Here is a 16,638-nt window from a genome sequence, read left to right as displayed (position 1 = left end):
TCAAAATTATGTTTCTATTTTCTTTCTTGCTTTAATTTTTCTGTTTGTGTTGTGTGTTATTTCCCTGTTGCTGTAGGTTAGGTTATTCCCCAAGGGGAAATTCATTTGCAGCAGCATAATATAAAAGAGAAAACAGTACATTATGAATAATAAATAAATATATATCATGAGCTACGTAAAATGTACAAAAATATTCAAAATAACTTACTTAAAGGAGAATTTTGGTCATTTTCTGAGTAATGCTCTATAGCTCTAGGTCCCCAAGTGCGACTATAGGAAAAAATCCAAGAAAAATATGTGCAGACCGAACTTAGCTGTCCTCCTGCTAGCTGCGCTACACTGCAGTTAAACAGCAAAGTAATGGGGGCAGTTTCAGGCTGTTCTTAAATGTTGAACGGGAGCTACCCCCTGAACATAAACTGGGATCTGAGCTGGTTCCACAGGAATCTAGTAACCACAACTAGGTTTCTAATGGGGGTGCAGTGTTGTTGTGGGATGATGGGGCACAATGTGCTCCATGAGATATGATAGTGTCAGATCACTCAGGCCTTTTTGAGGTGAGGAGGAATTCTAAATTCCTATCATACTCTTACAATGAGCAAGTGCAGGGACGCCAACATAAGAGATATGATCTTTTTATTGCAATGTTATGCAAGTAGAAAAAAGATAATCCTTGAAGCTTGCTTCGTGTGGGGGTTAGGGGACACATCTTGATCAAAGATTAAACCATATGGAGTTCAGGGAAAAGCCATCTGCACTGACTATCATCAGATAATGTGTTCCCAAGGTGTTTGGTGCCAAGTCCAGTTTTGTTTTAGTTTAACAACAGAAATTTTATGATCCCTCCATGTCGTTATGGCCTTAAGGCAAGTTGAAGATGTGCTAATTTGGCTAACTGATCCACATTGGTAAGTATACATGGGTATCATCTGCATAACAACGAGAGTTTAACCTAATGTGACCTAATAATAGTGGCGGGAGAAAGCAGATATAAGGTGAAAAGAAGCACAGAACCGTGAATTAACTTTTGTGTACATGAAGGACTGAAATTGATCCGACAAAGAGGAAAGAAATTAAATCTGGTTAGTGCCAATTAACCTTATCACAGGGCATAAAAGAACCTCAATGGCAATGTAGTGAGGTCCATACACAAGAAGGTCAAGTGGAATCTCAAACAAATTTTGCAACAACTGATATGACCATAAAATCCCCCTTACAAAGTAAGCTTGACACATCTTGTGGACCTCCAGTGGCTTGCGTACATTACAGATAGTAGGTCCTCAGCACGGTCTCATTTGGAAAAAAACAGGCACTGCTAGGATTTGAACACAGGACCTCCTGTTTACAAGACACAGAGTTTCACCAGTTAAGCCACTGGTCCTGCTTTTCAATGTGTTGATTGTTTGTCAGTTAAATTGTTTTTTATTGCTGCACTATAGAAAGGGTCCGAAGCCTGGACTTACTAAAGCTCTGGCTAGGTCCACTAAAAATGGACCTGAATGCCGAAGCGGAAATATTATTATCATTTTTATTATTATTTTATGCTAGAAATAAGGTCCAGATTGTAAAAAATGGCAATTCCCCTTTAAGTCCCTTTTAGTGCAAATACGTAAGAGGAATGAGAGCTTCACCCTGGCTTAGTTGGTCAAACTGACTCTCTTGTAAACAGGAGATCCTGAGTTCAAGTCCCAGCAGTGCCTGCTTGTTGGTAAACCCCCTTGATTTGGTAGAGTATAAAACTCACTTAGGGTGCTTTCACACCTAATAGTCTGGCCTTTTTTGTAACATTGTTTCCATATAGTCCAGGAAAGTTTGCTTTCACACTGCTATTATGCCAGCGGACCAAAGGATCTACCTACGTCATGACGTCATTACCCGCAAGGGCTGCGCCTGGGTTACATGCTGCTATTCCGACATGCCGCTATTTCGACATTGACTTCTAATTGTCGGAATAGCGGCATTAACATTATTTTTCAAGCATCCCGACATTTTTTTTTCATTGTCGGAGTAGCGGCACTTTACTATTTTTCAAACATTCTGCTTTTCCGACATTGATTGATTACGTTATAGTCAGACATGTCTTTCTGATTTTTCATCTGAGACACTGTTTCTCATACACAAATACATAGGCCTATAAGAGAGAAGAAAAAACAAACCCGCCAAGTTTAAAAACACACCGACAGCAGCGCACACTGATCTGCAGCCTACTGAGACTGCTATTATTGTGTCACCTGTTAACGAGGTGCACGTGTGTTTGGAGCTGACGAGAGAATAAAGAGTGAGACAACGCAGCCCCGAGGAGGAACTGTGAAGGACTCAGCTGTAGCCTAATGGAAAATGACCTAAGCACTTTGTGTTGCATTTCCATGTATGAAAGGTGCTCTATAAATAAAGATTGATTGATAAACCGAGTCCAGTAGAGCTATAACTGTGTAGTGGAAAGGCGTTCAAAGTAATGGTAACTATCGTCCTGCTTTACATTGTTTTAACATAGGTAAAAGAAAAAAAAAGATTTTCTGGGATAAAGGGGCAGATTACATAAGATTATTCTTCTTTCTGCTCCCTTTTGTTGAGATTTGGGAGGTTTTTGTTTTTATTGTAGCTTATTAAAATGCAAGATCATTTTTCTGACTGATTTATTGCCCGATGCCATGTATCTCTCTGGAGCTAATGAAAGGAGAGAAAAAAGAGGGTTGTGCCGCGGCGAAAATGCTCCCATTGATGAGAGCAGCAGTGATCAGCTCCGGTGCAGCCGTTCCGCGGTGCTGACGGACCCGCTGTAAAATGACAGCCCAGCCCCGCTGAGAAGGAACTATGAAGAACTCAGCTGTGATAAAAGGATGTAAACCGAATCGAGTAGAGCCAAGCTGTAACTGTGTAGTGGAGGGCAACACACACGCGCGATCCTCCTCTCAGATGCGGTTGCATCTCTCCAGGTCACTTGTGTGTGTGAGTGTGAGAGAAATAAAAGCTCTGACTTGCTGGGACAGACGTTAACTCATTGAGTGCCGCACTCCTTTCCAAAGTTTTAGTCAAGTGTACCGGCAATTTAGACCTATTTTGACGATTTTTGTAGAGCCACAGTGTATTCTATATTATTGCCAACAACACATACTGTGGCTCATTTGAAAGGTGAAACTTTCTGTGTCAAATGGCCACAAACTGTTTGTTTCTACGTGCCTCCGTTCCTGAGAAAACTCAAGCTAAACATGGCTGGGTTTCACCAAAATCGGTGGTGCCGGCCTGCTTTGCTTTTCGGCTCCGAGCTGCTGGAGCCTCGCGGGTGAGAGCAGAGCAGCTGCGCTGCATCCACATGCAGAACTCCGTTTGCAAAAGCCGAGTTATGATGACAACTTCCAGATCGTGAGCTGTCATGAGTCTTTGATCGTCATCTGTTTCAGTTCTGCTCGTCGTAGAGTCCCCAAATTTACACATAAAGGTGTGTTAAAGTGTCTAGTTTCATAATTTAAAAAAAGCAAACAACGAGAAATCTCGTTTTTGGCACTCAATGAGTTAAAAAAGTGTTGCCGCGGCTCATCTTTCCTTTTTTTCTGTTTATTTACTTTTTTTGGCACGAGCGAGCAAGACGGGTGAAACTGACGTGACTTCTTGTATTTGGTCCACTAGTTCGAACCTTCCAGAAAAATACTTTCACACTACGCAGCAGCGGACCTTGGTCCAGGATATGATGGTGATGGTAATCACCATCACGATGGTAATGTTATGGCATGTTTGTTCCCAAGAACTGAGTGGACTGGACAGTAACAGAGTAAATTTACTTGAGTACTGTACTTAAGAACATATCCAGAGGATTTGTACTTAACTTGAGTATTAGAATTCTTTGGTACTTATTACTCTTACTTGAATACATTTCCAAGACAAATATTTTTACTTTAACTCGAGTTAATTTCTAGGAAGGCAAACCGGTGATAGGCAGAAAGAAAAAGAGACACTTATTCCCCTGCTCCTCCTCCCTCACTCACTCACTCACCTACACACACACACGCACACAGAGGACAAACAGTAGGCTGCAGCGATGAAATCACATAACTTAAACATCATAACAAGAACATGCAGGGTCGCTACAATATTTTCAGTTGTGCAGTAGGCTATTATTAATAATGAGCGATGAGTGCCATTGCTACGTGGCATGATGCGCACCAGTGTTTGTAGAGCCTGGTTCAGGGGTGGTTCTGGGCCGGATTAGTCGGGCTAATACACAATCGTAATTACTGGGAATCAGAGCACCGGGCATATTTAAATCGAGGAAATGAGAGGTCGGATTATTGGGGTTGTCGGAGAAATGGGAAGTCGGACTAATGGGAGCAAAAATATAGAAATGTATGGTCGGAGAAAGAGGAAGTCGGAGAAATGGGAAGTCGGACTGACGTCAAACGCCCGTCTAGTAAACAGGAGTTCCTGGGTTCAAATCCCAGCAGTGTCTGCTTGTCAGTGAACCTCCTTGGTCTGGTAGCGTATAAAACTCAACAAATGACCATTGGAGCTTTCTTAAGTCCTGAGATGGTCATTTTAGTGCCCAAATCTTGGGGCGCTGTGGCCTAGTTGGACAAAGTGCCTGTTTCGTAAACAGGAGATCCTGGGTTCAAATCCCAGCAGTGCCTGCTTGTTGGTGAACCTCCTTGATTGGGAAGTGTATAAAACCCACTAAAATTACATTGGTGTTCATTTAAGTCCACTGATGGTAATTTTAGTGCCCTAGACTTAAGAAGAATGTGATTTTGTCACTTGTCCAAATACCCGAAAAGGGGCGCTGTGGCTTAGTTGGTCAAAGTGTAAGTAAGTTCCAAAGTCCTTAGATAACTGTGATTTTTTCACCTGTCCTATTCCCAAATAGGGGCGCTGTGGCTTAGCTGGTCAAAGCACCTGTCTTGTAAACAGGAGATCCTGGGTTCAAATCCCAACAGTGCCTCCTTGTCAGTGAACCTCCTTGATTGGGAAGTGTATAAAACTCACCAAAATGACACTGGAGTTAATTTAAAACCACTGATGGTAATTTTAGTGCCCCATACTTAAGAGGAATGTGATTTTATCACTTGTCCAAATGTCCAAAAAGTGGCGCTGTGGCTTAGTTGGTCAAAGTGCCTGTCTAGTAAACAGGAGATCCTGTGTTATTATCCCAGCAGTGCCTTCTTGTTGGTGAACCCTCTTTATTTGGTAGTGTATGAAACTCAATAACATGACATTGGAGTTCATTTAAGTCCACTAATGGTAATTTTAGTGCCCTAGACTTAAGAGGAATGTGATTTTGTCACCTGTCGTTGGCCCAAATAGAGGTGCTGGTCAAAGCACCTGTCGTGTAAACAGGAGATCCTGGGTTCAAATCCCAGCAGTGCCTGCTTGTCAGTGAGCCTCCTTGATTGGGAAATGTATAAAACGCACTAAAATTACATTGGAGTTCATCCAAGTCCACTGATGGCAATTGTAGTGCCCTAGACTTAAGAAGTATGTGATGTTGTCACATGTCTGTGCACCCACAAACAGGAGTTGTGGCTTAGTTGGTGAAAGCACCTGTCTAGTAAACAGGAGATCCTGGGTTCAAATCCCAGCAGTGCCTGCTTGTTGGTAAACCCCCTTAATTTGGAAGTTTATGAAAATCACCAAAATGACATTGGAGTTCATTTAAATCCACTGATGGTAATTTTGGTGCCCTAGACTTAAGAGGACTGTGATTTTGTGACTTGTCCAAATGCCCAAAAATGGGCGCTGTGGCTTAGTTGGTCAAAGTGCCTGTCTAGTAAACAGGAGATCCTTGATTCAAATCCCAGCAGTGCCTTCTCGTTGGTGAACCCTCTTTATCTGGTAGTGTATGAAACTCACTAACATGACATTGGAATTGATTTAAGTCCTGTGATGGTCTTTTTATGGCATGTAAGTTCCTAAGTCCTTAGATAACTGTGATTTTTTCACCTGTCGTAGGCCCAAATAGAGGTGCTGTGGCTTAGCTGGTCAAAGCACCTGTATTGTAAACAGGAGATCCTGGGTGCAAATCCCAGCAGTGCCTGCTTGTCAGTGAGCCTACTTGATTGGGAAATGTATGAAACTCAATAACATGACATTGTAGTTCATTTAAGTCCACTAATGGTAATTTTAGTACCCTAGACTTAAGAGGAATGTGATTTTGTCACTTGTCCAAATGCCCAAAAATGGGCGCTGTGGCTTAGTTGGTCAAAGTGCCTGTCTAGTAAACAGGAGATCCTGGGTTCAAATCCCAGCAGTGCCTGCTTGTCAGTGAACCTCCTTGATTGGGAAGTGTATAAAACCCACTAAAATTACATTGGTGTTCATTTAAGGCCACTGATGGTAATTTTAGTGCCCTAGACTTAAGAAGAATGTGATTTTGTCACTTGTCCAAATGCCTAAAAAGGGGCGCTGTGGCTTAGTTGGTCAAAGTGCCTGTCTAGTAAACAGGAGATCCTGGGTTCAAATCCCAGCAGTGACTACTTGTTGGTGAACCCTCTTTATTTGGTAGTGTATGAAACTCAATAACATGACATTGGTGTTCATTTAAGTCCACTAATGGTAATTTTAGTGCCCTAGACTTAAGAGGAATGTGATTTTGTCACTTGTCCAAATGGCCAAAAAGGGGCGCTGTGGCTTAGTTGGTCAAAGTGCCTGTCTAGTAAACAGGAGATCCTGGGTTCAAATCCCAGCAGTGCCTGCTTGTCAGTGAGCCTCCTTGATTGGGAAATGTATAAAATGCACTAAAATTACATTGGAGTTCATTTAAGTCCACTGATGGTAATTTTAGTGCCCTAGACTTAAGAGGAATGTGATTTTGTCACATGTCTGTACGCCCACAAACTGGCGCTGTGGCTTAGTTGGTCAAAGTGCCTGTTTCGTAAACAGGAGATCCTGGGTTCAAATCCCAGCAGTGCCTGCTTGTTGGTAAACCCTCTTTATTTGGTAGTGTATAAAACCCACTAAAATGACATTGGAGTTCATTTAAGTCACTGATGGTAATTGTAGTGCCCTAGACTTAAGAGGAATGTGATTTTGTCACATGTCCAATGCCCAAAACAGGCGCTGTGTCTTAGTTGGTCAAAGAACCTGTCTAGTAAACAGGAGATCCTGGGTTCAAATCCCAGCAGTGCCTGCTTGTCAGTGAACCTCCTTGATTGGGAAGTGTATAAAACCCACTAAAATGACATTGGTGTTCATTTAAGTCCACTGATGGTAATTTTAGTGCCCTAGACTTAAGAAGAATGTGATTTTGTCACTTGTCCAAATGCCCAAAAAGGGGCGCTGTGGCTTAGTTGGTCAAAGTGCCTGTCTAGTAAACAGGAGATCCTGGGTTCAAATCCCAGCAGTGCCTGCTTGTCAGTGAACCTCCTTGATTGGGAAGTGTATAAAACCCACTAAAATTACATTGGAGTTCATTTAAGTCCACTGATGGTAATTTTAGTGCCCTAGACTTAAGAAGAATGTGATTTTGTCACTTGTCCAAATGGCCAAAAAGGGGCGCTGTGGCTTAGTTGGTCAAAGTGCCTGTCTAGTAAACAGGAGATCCTGGGTTCAAATCCCAGCAGTGCCTTCTTGTTGGTGAACCCTCTTTATTTGGTAGTGTATGAAACTCAATAACATGACATTGGAGTTCATTTAAGTCCACTAATGGTAATTTTAGTGCCCTAGACTTAAGAGGAATGTGATTTTGTCACTTGTCCAAATACCCAAAAGGGGCGCTGTGGCTTAGTTGGTCAAAGTGTAAGTAAGTTCCAAAGTCCTTAGATAACTGTGATTTTTTCACCTGTCCTATTCCCAAATAGGGGCGCTGTGGCTTAGCTGGTCAAAGCACCTGTCTTGTAAACAGGAGATCCTGGGTTCAAATCCCAGCAGTGCCTGCTTGTCAGTGAACCTCCTTGATTGGGAAGTGTATAAAACTCACCAAAATGACACTGGAGTTCATTTAAGACCACTGATGCTAATTTTGGTGCCCTAGACTTAAGAGGAATGTGATTTTGTCACATGTCTGTATGCCCACAAACTGGCGCTGTGGCTTAGTTAGTCAAAGCACCTGTTTCGTAAACAGGAGATCCTGGGTTCAAATCCCAGCAGTGCCTGCTTGTCAGTGAACCTCCTTGATTGGGAAGTGTATAAAACCCACTAAAAGTACATTGGTGTTCATTTAAGTCCACTGATGGTAATTTTAGTGCCCTAGACTTAAGAAGAATGTGATTTTGTCACTTGTCCAAATGGCCAAAAGGGGCGCTGTGGCTTAGTTGGTCAAAGTGCCTGTCTAGTAAACAGGAGATCCTGGGTTCAAATCCCAGCAGTGCCTGCTTGTCAGTGAACCTCCTTGATTGGGAAGTGTATAAAACCCACTAAAAGTACATTGGAGTTCATTTAAGTCCACTGATGGTAATTTTAGTGCCCTAGACTTAAGAAGAATGTGATTTTGTCACTTGTCCAAATGGCCAAAAAGGGGCGCTGTGGCTTAGTTGGTCAAAGTGCCTGTCTAGTAAACAGGAGATCCTGGGTTCAAATCCCAGCAGTGCCTTCTTGTTGGTGAACCCTCTTTATTTGGTAGTGTATGAAACTCAATAACATGACATTGGAGTTCATTTAAGTCCACTAATGGTAATTTTAGTGCCCTAGACTTAAGAGGAATGTGATTTTGTCACTTGTCCAAATACCCGAAAAGGGGCGCTGTGGCTTAGTTGGTCAAAGTGTAAGTAAGTTCCAAAGTCCTTAGATAACTGTGATTTTTTCACCTGTCTTATTCCTAAATAGGGGCGCTGTGGCTTAGCTGGTCAAAGCACCTGTCTTGTAAACAGGAGATCCTGGGTTCAAATCCCAGCAGTGCCTGCTTGTCAGTGAACCTCCTTGATTGGGAAGTGTATAAAACCCACTAAAATTACATTGGTGTTCATTTAAGTCCACTAATGGTAATTTTAGTGCCCTAGACTTAAGAGGAATGTGATTTTGTCACTTGTCCAAATACCCAAAAAGGGGCGCTGTGGCTTACTTGGTCAAAGTGTAAGTAAGTTCCAAAGTCCTTAGATAACTGTGATTTTTTCACCTGTCTTTTTCCTAAATAGGGGCGCTGTGGCTTAGCTGGTCAAAGCACCTGTCTTGTAAACAGGAGATCCTGGGTTCAAATCCCAGCAGTGCCTGCTTGTCAGTGAACCTCCTTGATTGGGAAGTGTATAAAACTCACCAAAATGACACTGGAGTTCATTTAAGACCACTGATGCTAATTTTGGTGCCCTAGACTTAAGAGGAATGTGATTTTGTCACATGTCTGTATGCCCACAAACTGGCACTGTGGCTTAGTTGGTCAAAGTGCCTGTCTAGTAAACAGGAGATCCTGGGTTCAAATCCCAGCAGTGCCTGCTTGTCAGTGAACCTCCTTGATTGGGAAGTGTATAAAACCCACTAAAATTACATTGGAGTTCATTTAAGTCCACTGATGGTAATTTTAGTGCCCTAGACTTAAGAAGAATGTGATTTTGTCACTTGTCCAAATGGCCAAAAAGGGGCGCTGTGGCTTAGTTGGTCAAAGTGCCTGTCTAGTAAACAGGAGATCCTGGGTTCAAATCCCAGCAGTGCCTTCTTGTTGGTGAACCCTCTTTATTTGGTAGTGTATGAAACTCAATAACATGACATTGGAGTTCATTTAAGTCCACTAATGGTAATTTTAGTGCCCTAGACTTAAGAGGAATGTGATTTTGTCACTTGTCCAAATACCCGAAAAGGGGCGCTGTGGCTTAGTTGGTCAAAGTGTAAGTAAGTTCCAAAGTCCTTAGATAACTGTGATTTTTTCACCTGTCTTATTCCCAAACAGGGGCGCTGTGGCTTAGCTGGTCAAAGCACCTGTCTTGTAAACAGGAGATCCTGGGTTCAAATCCCAGCAGTGCCTGCTTGTCAGTGAACCTCCTTGATTGGGAAGTGTATAAAACTCACCAAAATGACACTGGAGTTCATTTAAGACCACTGATGCTAATTTTGGTGCCCTAGACTTAAGAGGAATGTGATTTTGTCACATGTCTGTATGCCCACAATCTGGCGCTGTGGCTTAGTTAGTCAAAGCACCTGTTTCGTAAACAGGAGATCCTGGGTTCAAATCCCAGCAGTGCCTGCTTGTCAGTGAACCTCCTTGATTGGGAAGTGTATAAAACCCACTAAAAGTACATTGGTGTTCATTTAAGTCCACTGATGGTAATTTTAGTGCCCTAGACTTAAGAAGAATGTGATTTTGTCACTTGTCCAAATGGCCAAAAAGGGGCGCTGTGGCTTAGTTGGTCAAAGTGCCTGTCTAGTAAACAGGAGATCCTGGGTTCAAATCCCAGCAGTGCCTGCTTGTCAGTGAACCTCCTTGATTGGGAAGTGTATAAAACCCACTAAAAGTACATTGGTGTTCATTTAAGTCCACTGATGGTAATTTTAGTGCCCTAGACTTAAGAAGAATGTGATTTTGTCACTTGTCCAAATGGCCAAAAAGGGGCGCTGTGGCTTAGTTGGTCAAAGTGCCTGTCTAGTAAACAGGAGATCCTGGGTTCAAATCCCAGCAGTGCCTTCTTGTTGGTGAACCCTCTTTATTTGGTAGTGTATGAAACTCAATAACATGACATTGGAGTTCATTTAAGTCCACTAATGGTAATTTTAGTGCCCTAGACTTAAGAGGAATGTGATTTTGTCACTTGTCCAAATACCCGAAAAGGGGCGCTGTGGCTTAGTTGGTCAAAGTGTAAGTAAGTTCCAAAGTCCTTAGATAACTGTGATTTTTTCACCTGTCTTATTCCCAAACAGGGGCGCTGTGGCTTAGCTGGTCAAAGCACCTGTCTTGTAAACAGGAGATCCTGGGTTCAAATCCCAGCAGTGCCTGCTTGTCAGTGAACCTCCTTGATTGGGAAGTGTATAAAACTCACCAAAATGACACTGGAGTTCATTTAAGACCACTGATGCTAATTTTGGTGCCCTAGACTTAAGAGGAATGTGATTTTGTCACATGTCTGTATGCCCACAATCTGGCGCTGTGGCTTAGTTAGTCAAAGCACCTGTCTTGTAAACAGGAGATCCTGGGTTCAAATCCCAGCAGTGCCTGCTTGTCAGTGAACCTCCTTGATTGGGAAGTGTATAAAACTCAATAACATGACATTGGTGTTCATTTAAGACCACTGATGCTAATTTTGGTTCCCTAGACTTAAGAAGAATGTGATTTTGTCACTTGTCCAAATGGCCAAAATGGGGCGCTGTGGCTTAGCTGGTCAAAGCACCTGTCTTGTAAACAGGAGATCCTGGGTTCAAATCCCAGCAGTGCCTGCTTGTCAGTGAACCTCCTTGATTGGGAAGTGTATAAAACCCACTAAAAGTACATTGGTGTTCATTTAAGTCCACTGATGGTAATTTTAGTGCCCTAGACTTAAGAAGAATGTGATTTTGTCACTTGTCCAAATGGCCAAAAAGGGGCGCTGTGGCTTAGTTGGTCAAAGTGCCTGTCTAGTAAACAGGAGATCCTGGGTTCAAATCCCAGCAGTGCCTGCTTGTCAGTGAACCTCCTTGATTGGGAAGTGTATAAAACCCACTAAAAGTACATTGGTGTTCATTTAAGTCCACTGATGGTAATTTTAGTGCCCTAGACTTAAGAAGAATGTGATTTTGTCACTTGTCCAAATGGCCAAAAAGGGGCGCTGTGGCTTAGTTGGTCAAAGTGCCTGTCTAGTAAACAGGAGATCCTGGGTTCAAATCCCAGCAGTGCCTGCTTGTCAGTGAACCTCCTTGATTGGGAAGTGTATAAAACCCACTAAAAGTACATTGGAGTTCATTTAAGTCCACTGATGGTAATTTTAGTGCCCTAGACTTAAGAAGAATGTGATTTTGTCACTTGTCCAAATGGCCAAAAAGGGGCGCTGTGGCTTAGTTGGTCAAAGTGCCTGTCTAGTAAACAGGAGATCCTGGGTTCAAATCCCAGCAGTGCCTTCTTGTTGGTGAACCCTCTTTATTTGGTAGTGTATGAAACTCAATAACATGACATTGGAGTTCATTTAAGTCCACTAATGGTAATTTTAGTGCCCTAGACTTAAGAGGAATGTGATTTTGTCACTTGTCCAAATACCCGAAAAGGGGCGCTGTGGCTTAGTTGGTCAAAGTGTAAGTAAGTTCCAAAGTCCTTAGATAACTGTGATTTTTTCACCTGTCTCATTCCTAAATAGGGGCGCTGTGGCTTAGCTGGTCAAAGCACCTGTCTTGTAAACAGGAGATCCTGGGTTCAAATCCCAGCAGTGCCTGCTTGTCAGTGAACCTCCTTGATTGGGAAGTGTATAAAACCCACTAAAATTACATTGGTGTTCATTTAAGTCCACTGATGGTAATTTTAGTGCCCTAGACTTAAGAAGAATGTGATTTTGTCACTTGTCCAAATGCCCAAAAAGGGGCGCTGTGGCTTAGTTGGTCAAAGTGCCTGTCTAGTAAACAGGAGATCCTGGGTTCAAATCCCAGCAGTGCCTTCTTGTTGGTGAACCCTCTTTATTTGGTAGTGTATGAAACTCAATAACATGACATTGGAGTTCATTTAAGTCCACTAATGGTAATTTTAGTGGCATTAAGTTCCTAATTCCTTAGATAACTGTGATTTTTTCACCTGTCCTATGCCCAAATAGGGGCGCTGTGGCTTAGCTGGTCAAAGCACCTGTCTTGTAAACAGGAGATCCTGGGTTCAAATCCCAGCAGTGCCTGCTTGTCAGTGAACCTCCTTGATTGGGAAGTGTATAAAACTCACCAAAATGACACTGGAGTTCATTTAAGACCACTGATGCTAATTTTGGTGCCCTAGACTTAAGAGGAATGTGATTTTGTCACATGTCTGTATGCCCACAAACTGGCGCTGTGGCTTAGTTGGTCAAAGTGCCTGTCTAGTAAACAGGAGATCCTGGGTTCAAATCCCAGCAGTGCCTGCTTGTCAGTGAACCTCCTTGATTGGGAAGTGTATAAAACCCACTAAAAGTACATTGGTGTTCATTTAAGTCCACTGATGGTAATTTTAGTGCCCTAGACTTAAGAAGAATGTGATTTTGTCACTTGTCCAAATGGCCAAAAAGGGGCGCTGTGGCTTAGCTGGTCAAAGTGCCTGTCTAGTAAACAGGAGATTCTGGGTTCAAATCCCAGCAGTGCCTGCTTGTCAGTGAACCTCCTTGATTGGCAAGTGTATAAAACTCACCAAAATGACATTGGTGTTCACTTAAGTCCACTGATGGTAATTTTAGTGCCCTAGACTTAAGAAGAATGTGATTTTGTCACTTGTCCAAATGGCCAAAAAGGGGCACTGTGGCTTAGTTGTTCAAAGTGCCTGTCTAGTAAACAGGAGATCCTCGATTCAAATCCCAGCAGTGCCTTCTTGTTGGTGAACCCCCTATATTTGGTAGTGTATGAAACTCACTAACATGACAGTGGACTTCATTTAAGTCCACTAATGGTAATTTTATGGCATGTACGTTCCTAAGTCCTTAGATAACTGTGATTTTTTCACTTGTCGTAGGCCCAAATAGAGGCGTTGTGGCTTAGCTGGTCAAAGCACCTGTCTTGTAAACAGGAGATCCTGGGTTCAAATCCCAGCAGTGCCTGCTTGTCAGTGAACCTCCTTGATTGGGAAGTGTATAAAACCCACTAAAATTACATTGGAGTTCATTTAAGTCCACTGATGGTAATTTTAGTGCCCTAGACTTAAGAAGTATGTGATGTTGTCACATGTCTGTGCACCACAAACAGGCGCTGTGGCTTAGTTGGTCAAAGCACCTGTCTAGTAAACAGGAGATCCTGGGTTCAAATCCCAGCAGTGCCTGCTTGTTGGTAAACCCCCTTAATTTGGAAGTGTATGAAACTCAATAACATGACATTGGAGTTCATTTAAGTCCACTAATGGTAATTTTAGTGCCCTAGACTTAAGAGGAATGTGATTTTGTCACTTGTCCAAATACCCGAAAAGGGGCGCTGTGGCTTAGTTGGTCAAAGTGTAAGTAAGTTCCAAAGTCCTTAGATAACTGTGATTTTTTCACCTGTCTTATTCCCAAACAGGGGCGCTGTGGCTTAGCTGGTCAAAGCACCTGTCTTGTAAACAGGAGATCCTGGGTTCAAATCCCAGCAGTGCCTGCTTGTTGGTAAACCCCCTTGATTGGGAAGTGTATAAAACACACTAAAATTACATTGGAGTTCATTTAAGTCCACTGATGGTAATTTTAGTGCCCTAGACTTAAGAGGAATGTGATTTTGTCACATGTCTGTACGCCCACAAACTGGCGCTGTGGCTTAGTTGGTCAAAGTGCCTGTTTCGTAAACAGGAGATCCTGGGTTCAAATCCCAGCAGTGCCTGCTTGTCAGTGAACCTCCTTGATTGGGAAGTGTATAAAACCCACTAAAATTACATTGGTGTTCATTTAAGTCCACTGATGGTAATTTTAGTGCCCTAGACTTAAGAAGAATGTGATTTTGTCACATGTCTGTATGCCCACAAACTGGCGCTGTGGCTTAGTTGGTCAAAGTGCCTGTCTAGTAAACAGGAGATCCTGGGTTCAAATCCCAGCAGTGCCTTCTTGTTGGTGAACCCTCTTAACTTGTAGTGTATTAAACTCACTAACATGACATTGGAATTGGATTTAAGTCCTGTGATGTTCTTTTTATGCCATGTAAGTTCCTAAGTCCTTAGATAACTGTGATTTTTTCACCTGTCCTATGCCCAAATAGGGGCGCTGTGGCTTAGCTGGTCAAAGCACCTGTCTTGTAAACAGGAGATCCTGGGTTCAAATCCCAGCAGTGCCTGCTTGTCAGTGAACCTCCTTGATTGGGAAGTGTATAAAACTCACCAAAATGACATTGGACTTCACTGAAGTCCACTGATGGTAATTTTAGTGCCCTAGACTTAAGAAGAATGTGATTTTGTCACATGTCTGTATGCCCACAAACTGGCGCTGTGGCTTAGTTGGTCAAAGTGCCTGTCTAGTAAACAGGAGATCCTGGGTTCAAATCCCAGCAGTGCCTGCTTGTCAGTGAACCTCCTTGATTGGGAAGTGTATAAAACCCACTAAAAGTACATTGGTGTTCATTTAAGTCCACTGATGGTAATTTTAGTGCCCTAGACTTAAGAAGAATGTGATTTTGTCACTTGTCCAAATGGCCAAAAAGGGGCGCTGTGGCTTAGTTGGTCAAAGTGCCTGTCTAGTAAACAGGAGATCCTGGGTTCAAATCCCAGCAGTGCCTTCTTGTTGGTGAACCCTCTTTATTTGGTAGTGTATGAAACTCAATAACATGACATTGGAGTTCATTTAAGTCCACTAATGGTAATTTTAGTGCCCTAGACTTAAGAGGAATGTGATTTTGTCACTTGTCCAAATGCCCAAAAAGGGGCGCTGTGGCTTAGCTGGTCAAAGCACCTGTCTTGTAAACAGGAGATCCTGGGTTCAAATCCCAGCAGTGCCTGCTTGTCAGTGAACCTCCTTGATTGGGAAGTGTATAAAACTCACCAAAATCACACTGGAGTTCATTTAAATCCACTGATGGTAATTTTAGTGCCCTAGACTTAAGAGGAATGTGATTTTGTCCTTTGTCCAAATGCCCAAAAAGGGGCGCTGTGGCTTAGTTGGTCAAAGTGCCTGTCTAGTAAACAGGAGATCCTGTGTTATTATCCCAGCAGTGCCTACTTGTTGGTGAACCCTCTTTATTTGGTAATGTATGAAACTCACTAACATGACATTGGAATTGGATTTAAGTCCTGTGATGTTCTTTTTATGCCATGTAAGTTCCTAAGTCCTTAGATAACTGTGATTTTTTCACCTGTCGTTGGCCCAAATAGAGGTGCTGGTCAAAGCACCTGTCGTGTAAACAGGAGATCCTGGGTTCAAATCCCAGCAGTGCCTGCTTGTCAGTGAGCCTCCTTGATTGGGAAGTGTATAAAACACACAAAAATGACATTGGACTTCAATTAAGTCCACTGATGGTAATTTTAGTGCCCTAGACTTAAGAAGAATGTGATTTTGTCACTTGTCTGTGCACCCACAAACTGGCGCTGTGGCTTAGTTGGTCAAAGTGCCTGTCTCGTAAACAGGAGATCCTGGGTTCAAATCCCAGCAGTGCCTTCTTGTTGGTGAACCCAATTGATTTGGAAGTGTATAAAACACACTAAAATTACATTGGAGTTCATTTAAGTCCACTGATGGTAATTTTAGTGCCCTAGACTTAAGAAGAATGTGATTTTGTCACTTGTCCAAATGGCCAAAAATGGGCGCTGTGGCTTAGTTGGTCAAAGTGCCTGTCTAGTAAACAGGAGATCCTGGGTTCAAATCCCAGCAGTGCCTTCTTGTTGGTGAACCCTCTTTATTTGGTAGTGTATGAAACTCACTAACATGACATTGGAGTTCATTTAAGTCCACTAATGGTCATTTTATGGCATGTAAGTTCCAAAGTCCTTAGATAACTGTGATTTTTTCACCTGTCTTATTCCTAAATAGGGGCGCTGTGGCTTAGCTGTTCAAAGAACCTGTCTTGTAAACAGGAGTGCCTGGGTTCAAATCCCAGTAGTGCCTGCTTGTCAGTGAACCTCCTTGATTGGGAAGTGTATAAAACTCACCAAAATGACATTGGACTTCACTGAAGTCCACTGATGGTAATTTTAGTGCCCTAGACTTAAGAAGT

The 16,638-nt window shown here is 42.5% G+C and overlaps 45 non-coding genes across 45 annotated transcripts; all 45 read left to right on the top strand.

Moving 5' to 3' along the window:
- The first annotated feature begins 4,548 nt into the window (after window positions 1-4,548).
- Window positions 4,549-4,622, top strand: trnat-cgu (transfer RNA threonine (anticodon CGU)). The gene has a single exon. It is a non-coding gene; the product is annotated as a tRNA-Thr (tRNA).
- Window positions 4,623-4,856: 234 nt separating this feature from the next.
- trnat-ugu (transfer RNA threonine (anticodon UGU)) lies at window positions 4,857-4,930 on the top strand. The gene has a single exon. It is a non-coding gene; the product is annotated as a tRNA-Thr (tRNA).
- Window positions 4,931-5,501: 571 nt separating this feature from the next.
- On the top strand, window positions 5,502-5,575 carry trnat-agu (transfer RNA threonine (anticodon AGU)). Its single transcript has one exon. It is a non-coding gene; the product is annotated as a tRNA-Thr (tRNA).
- Window positions 5,576-5,720: 145 nt separating this feature from the next.
- On the top strand, window positions 5,721-5,794 carry trnat-agu (transfer RNA threonine (anticodon AGU)). The gene has a single exon. It is a non-coding gene; the product is annotated as a tRNA-Thr (tRNA).
- A 373-nt stretch (window positions 5,795-6,167) lies between these two features.
- trnat-agu (transfer RNA threonine (anticodon AGU)) lies at window positions 6,168-6,241 on the top strand. Its single transcript has one exon. It is a non-coding gene; the product is annotated as a tRNA-Thr (tRNA).
- A 145-nt stretch (window positions 6,242-6,386) lies between these two features.
- Window positions 6,387-6,460, top strand: trnat-agu (transfer RNA threonine (anticodon AGU)). Its single transcript has one exon. It is a non-coding gene; the product is annotated as a tRNA-Thr (tRNA).
- A 145-nt stretch (window positions 6,461-6,605) lies between these two features.
- trnat-agu (transfer RNA threonine (anticodon AGU)) lies at window positions 6,606-6,679 on the top strand. Its single transcript has one exon. It is a non-coding gene; the product is annotated as a tRNA-Thr (tRNA).
- Window positions 6,680-6,824: 145 nt separating this feature from the next.
- Window positions 6,825-6,898, top strand: trnat-cgu (transfer RNA threonine (anticodon CGU)). The gene has a single exon. It is a non-coding gene; the product is annotated as a tRNA-Thr (tRNA).
- Window positions 6,899-7,040: 142 nt separating this feature from the next.
- On the top strand, window positions 7,041-7,114 carry trnat-agu (transfer RNA threonine (anticodon AGU)). The gene has a single exon. It is a non-coding gene; the product is annotated as a tRNA-Thr (tRNA).
- A 145-nt stretch (window positions 7,115-7,259) lies between these two features.
- Window positions 7,260-7,333, top strand: trnat-agu (transfer RNA threonine (anticodon AGU)). The gene has a single exon. It is a non-coding gene; the product is annotated as a tRNA-Thr (tRNA).
- A 145-nt stretch (window positions 7,334-7,478) lies between these two features.
- trnat-agu (transfer RNA threonine (anticodon AGU)) lies at window positions 7,479-7,552 on the top strand. The gene has a single exon. It is a non-coding gene; the product is annotated as a tRNA-Thr (tRNA).
- A 233-nt stretch (window positions 7,553-7,785) lies between these two features.
- trnat-ugu (transfer RNA threonine (anticodon UGU)) lies at window positions 7,786-7,859 on the top strand. Its single transcript has one exon. It is a non-coding gene; the product is annotated as a tRNA-Thr (tRNA).
- Window positions 7,860-8,004: 145 nt separating this feature from the next.
- On the top strand, window positions 8,005-8,078 carry trnat-cgu (transfer RNA threonine (anticodon CGU)). Its single transcript has one exon. It is a non-coding gene; the product is annotated as a tRNA-Thr (tRNA).
- A 144-nt stretch (window positions 8,079-8,222) lies between these two features.
- On the top strand, window positions 8,223-8,296 carry trnat-agu (transfer RNA threonine (anticodon AGU)). The gene has a single exon. It is a non-coding gene; the product is annotated as a tRNA-Thr (tRNA).
- A 145-nt stretch (window positions 8,297-8,441) lies between these two features.
- On the top strand, window positions 8,442-8,515 carry trnat-agu (transfer RNA threonine (anticodon AGU)). The gene has a single exon. It is a non-coding gene; the product is annotated as a tRNA-Thr (tRNA).
- A 234-nt stretch (window positions 8,516-8,749) lies between these two features.
- trnat-ugu (transfer RNA threonine (anticodon UGU)) lies at window positions 8,750-8,823 on the top strand. The gene has a single exon. It is a non-coding gene; the product is annotated as a tRNA-Thr (tRNA).
- Window positions 8,824-9,057: 234 nt separating this feature from the next.
- trnat-ugu (transfer RNA threonine (anticodon UGU)) lies at window positions 9,058-9,131 on the top strand. The gene has a single exon. It is a non-coding gene; the product is annotated as a tRNA-Thr (tRNA).
- A 145-nt stretch (window positions 9,132-9,276) lies between these two features.
- On the top strand, window positions 9,277-9,350 carry trnat-agu (transfer RNA threonine (anticodon AGU)). Its single transcript has one exon. It is a non-coding gene; the product is annotated as a tRNA-Thr (tRNA).
- Window positions 9,351-9,495: 145 nt separating this feature from the next.
- Window positions 9,496-9,569, top strand: trnat-agu (transfer RNA threonine (anticodon AGU)). Its single transcript has one exon. It is a non-coding gene; the product is annotated as a tRNA-Thr (tRNA).
- Window positions 9,570-9,803: 234 nt separating this feature from the next.
- Window positions 9,804-9,877, top strand: trnat-ugu (transfer RNA threonine (anticodon UGU)). The gene has a single exon. It is a non-coding gene; the product is annotated as a tRNA-Thr (tRNA).
- Window positions 9,878-10,022: 145 nt separating this feature from the next.
- Window positions 10,023-10,096, top strand: trnat-cgu (transfer RNA threonine (anticodon CGU)). The gene has a single exon. It is a non-coding gene; the product is annotated as a tRNA-Thr (tRNA).
- A 145-nt stretch (window positions 10,097-10,241) lies between these two features.
- On the top strand, window positions 10,242-10,315 carry trnat-agu (transfer RNA threonine (anticodon AGU)). Its single transcript has one exon. It is a non-coding gene; the product is annotated as a tRNA-Thr (tRNA).
- A 145-nt stretch (window positions 10,316-10,460) lies between these two features.
- trnat-agu (transfer RNA threonine (anticodon AGU)) lies at window positions 10,461-10,534 on the top strand. Its single transcript has one exon. It is a non-coding gene; the product is annotated as a tRNA-Thr (tRNA).
- A 234-nt stretch (window positions 10,535-10,768) lies between these two features.
- Window positions 10,769-10,842, top strand: trnat-ugu (transfer RNA threonine (anticodon UGU)). The gene has a single exon. It is a non-coding gene; the product is annotated as a tRNA-Thr (tRNA).
- Window positions 10,843-10,987: 145 nt separating this feature from the next.
- trnat-ugu (transfer RNA threonine (anticodon UGU)) lies at window positions 10,988-11,061 on the top strand. Its single transcript has one exon. It is a non-coding gene; the product is annotated as a tRNA-Thr (tRNA).
- A 145-nt stretch (window positions 11,062-11,206) lies between these two features.
- trnat-ugu (transfer RNA threonine (anticodon UGU)) lies at window positions 11,207-11,280 on the top strand. The gene has a single exon. It is a non-coding gene; the product is annotated as a tRNA-Thr (tRNA).
- Window positions 11,281-11,425: 145 nt separating this feature from the next.
- Window positions 11,426-11,499, top strand: trnat-agu (transfer RNA threonine (anticodon AGU)). The gene has a single exon. It is a non-coding gene; the product is annotated as a tRNA-Thr (tRNA).
- A 145-nt stretch (window positions 11,500-11,644) lies between these two features.
- Window positions 11,645-11,718, top strand: trnat-agu (transfer RNA threonine (anticodon AGU)). Its single transcript has one exon. It is a non-coding gene; the product is annotated as a tRNA-Thr (tRNA).
- Window positions 11,719-11,863: 145 nt separating this feature from the next.
- Window positions 11,864-11,937, top strand: trnat-agu (transfer RNA threonine (anticodon AGU)). The gene has a single exon. It is a non-coding gene; the product is annotated as a tRNA-Thr (tRNA).
- A 234-nt stretch (window positions 11,938-12,171) lies between these two features.
- On the top strand, window positions 12,172-12,245 carry trnat-ugu (transfer RNA threonine (anticodon UGU)). The gene has a single exon. It is a non-coding gene; the product is annotated as a tRNA-Thr (tRNA).
- A 145-nt stretch (window positions 12,246-12,390) lies between these two features.
- Window positions 12,391-12,464, top strand: trnat-agu (transfer RNA threonine (anticodon AGU)). Its single transcript has one exon. It is a non-coding gene; the product is annotated as a tRNA-Thr (tRNA).
- Window positions 12,465-12,618: 154 nt separating this feature from the next.
- On the top strand, window positions 12,619-12,692 carry trnat-ugu (transfer RNA threonine (anticodon UGU)). The gene has a single exon. It is a non-coding gene; the product is annotated as a tRNA-Thr (tRNA).
- A 145-nt stretch (window positions 12,693-12,837) lies between these two features.
- On the top strand, window positions 12,838-12,911 carry trnat-agu (transfer RNA threonine (anticodon AGU)). Its single transcript has one exon. It is a non-coding gene; the product is annotated as a tRNA-Thr (tRNA).
- A 145-nt stretch (window positions 12,912-13,056) lies between these two features.
- trnat-agu (transfer RNA threonine (anticodon AGU)) lies at window positions 13,057-13,130 on the top strand. The gene has a single exon. It is a non-coding gene; the product is annotated as a tRNA-Thr (tRNA).
- Window positions 13,131-13,503: 373 nt separating this feature from the next.
- On the top strand, window positions 13,504-13,577 carry trnat-ugu (transfer RNA threonine (anticodon UGU)). Its single transcript has one exon. It is a non-coding gene; the product is annotated as a tRNA-Thr (tRNA).
- Window positions 13,578-13,721: 144 nt separating this feature from the next.
- Window positions 13,722-13,795, top strand: trnat-agu (transfer RNA threonine (anticodon AGU)). Its single transcript has one exon. It is a non-coding gene; the product is annotated as a tRNA-Thr (tRNA).
- Window positions 13,796-14,029: 234 nt separating this feature from the next.
- trnat-ugu (transfer RNA threonine (anticodon UGU)) lies at window positions 14,030-14,103 on the top strand. Its single transcript has one exon. It is a non-coding gene; the product is annotated as a tRNA-Thr (tRNA).
- Window positions 14,104-14,248: 145 nt separating this feature from the next.
- On the top strand, window positions 14,249-14,322 carry trnat-cgu (transfer RNA threonine (anticodon CGU)). Its single transcript has one exon. It is a non-coding gene; the product is annotated as a tRNA-Thr (tRNA).
- A 145-nt stretch (window positions 14,323-14,467) lies between these two features.
- trnat-agu (transfer RNA threonine (anticodon AGU)) lies at window positions 14,468-14,541 on the top strand. Its single transcript has one exon. It is a non-coding gene; the product is annotated as a tRNA-Thr (tRNA).
- Window positions 14,542-14,695: 154 nt separating this feature from the next.
- trnat-ugu (transfer RNA threonine (anticodon UGU)) lies at window positions 14,696-14,769 on the top strand. Its single transcript has one exon. It is a non-coding gene; the product is annotated as a tRNA-Thr (tRNA).
- Window positions 14,770-14,914: 145 nt separating this feature from the next.
- Window positions 14,915-14,988, top strand: trnat-agu (transfer RNA threonine (anticodon AGU)). Its single transcript has one exon. It is a non-coding gene; the product is annotated as a tRNA-Thr (tRNA).
- A 145-nt stretch (window positions 14,989-15,133) lies between these two features.
- trnat-agu (transfer RNA threonine (anticodon AGU)) lies at window positions 15,134-15,207 on the top strand. Its single transcript has one exon. It is a non-coding gene; the product is annotated as a tRNA-Thr (tRNA).
- A 145-nt stretch (window positions 15,208-15,352) lies between these two features.
- On the top strand, window positions 15,353-15,426 carry trnat-ugu (transfer RNA threonine (anticodon UGU)). Its single transcript has one exon. It is a non-coding gene; the product is annotated as a tRNA-Thr (tRNA).
- A 582-nt stretch (window positions 15,427-16,008) lies between these two features.
- On the top strand, window positions 16,009-16,082 carry trnat-cgu (transfer RNA threonine (anticodon CGU)). The gene has a single exon. It is a non-coding gene; the product is annotated as a tRNA-Thr (tRNA).
- A 145-nt stretch (window positions 16,083-16,227) lies between these two features.
- Window positions 16,228-16,301, top strand: trnat-agu (transfer RNA threonine (anticodon AGU)). Its single transcript has one exon. It is a non-coding gene; the product is annotated as a tRNA-Thr (tRNA).
- Window positions 16,302-16,638: the final 337 nt, after the last annotated feature.

This window comes from Trachurus japonicus, chromosome 13 (assembly GCF_045865225.1).
Source record: "Trachurus japonicus isolate A0001 chromosome 13, Traja_1.0".
Taxonomy (NCBI): Eukaryota; Metazoa; Chordata; class Actinopteri; order Carangiformes; family Carangidae; genus Trachurus; species Trachurus japonicus.
Note: the sequence above shows the minus strand (reverse complement) of the source record. Positions and strands in the feature narration are given on the sequence as shown.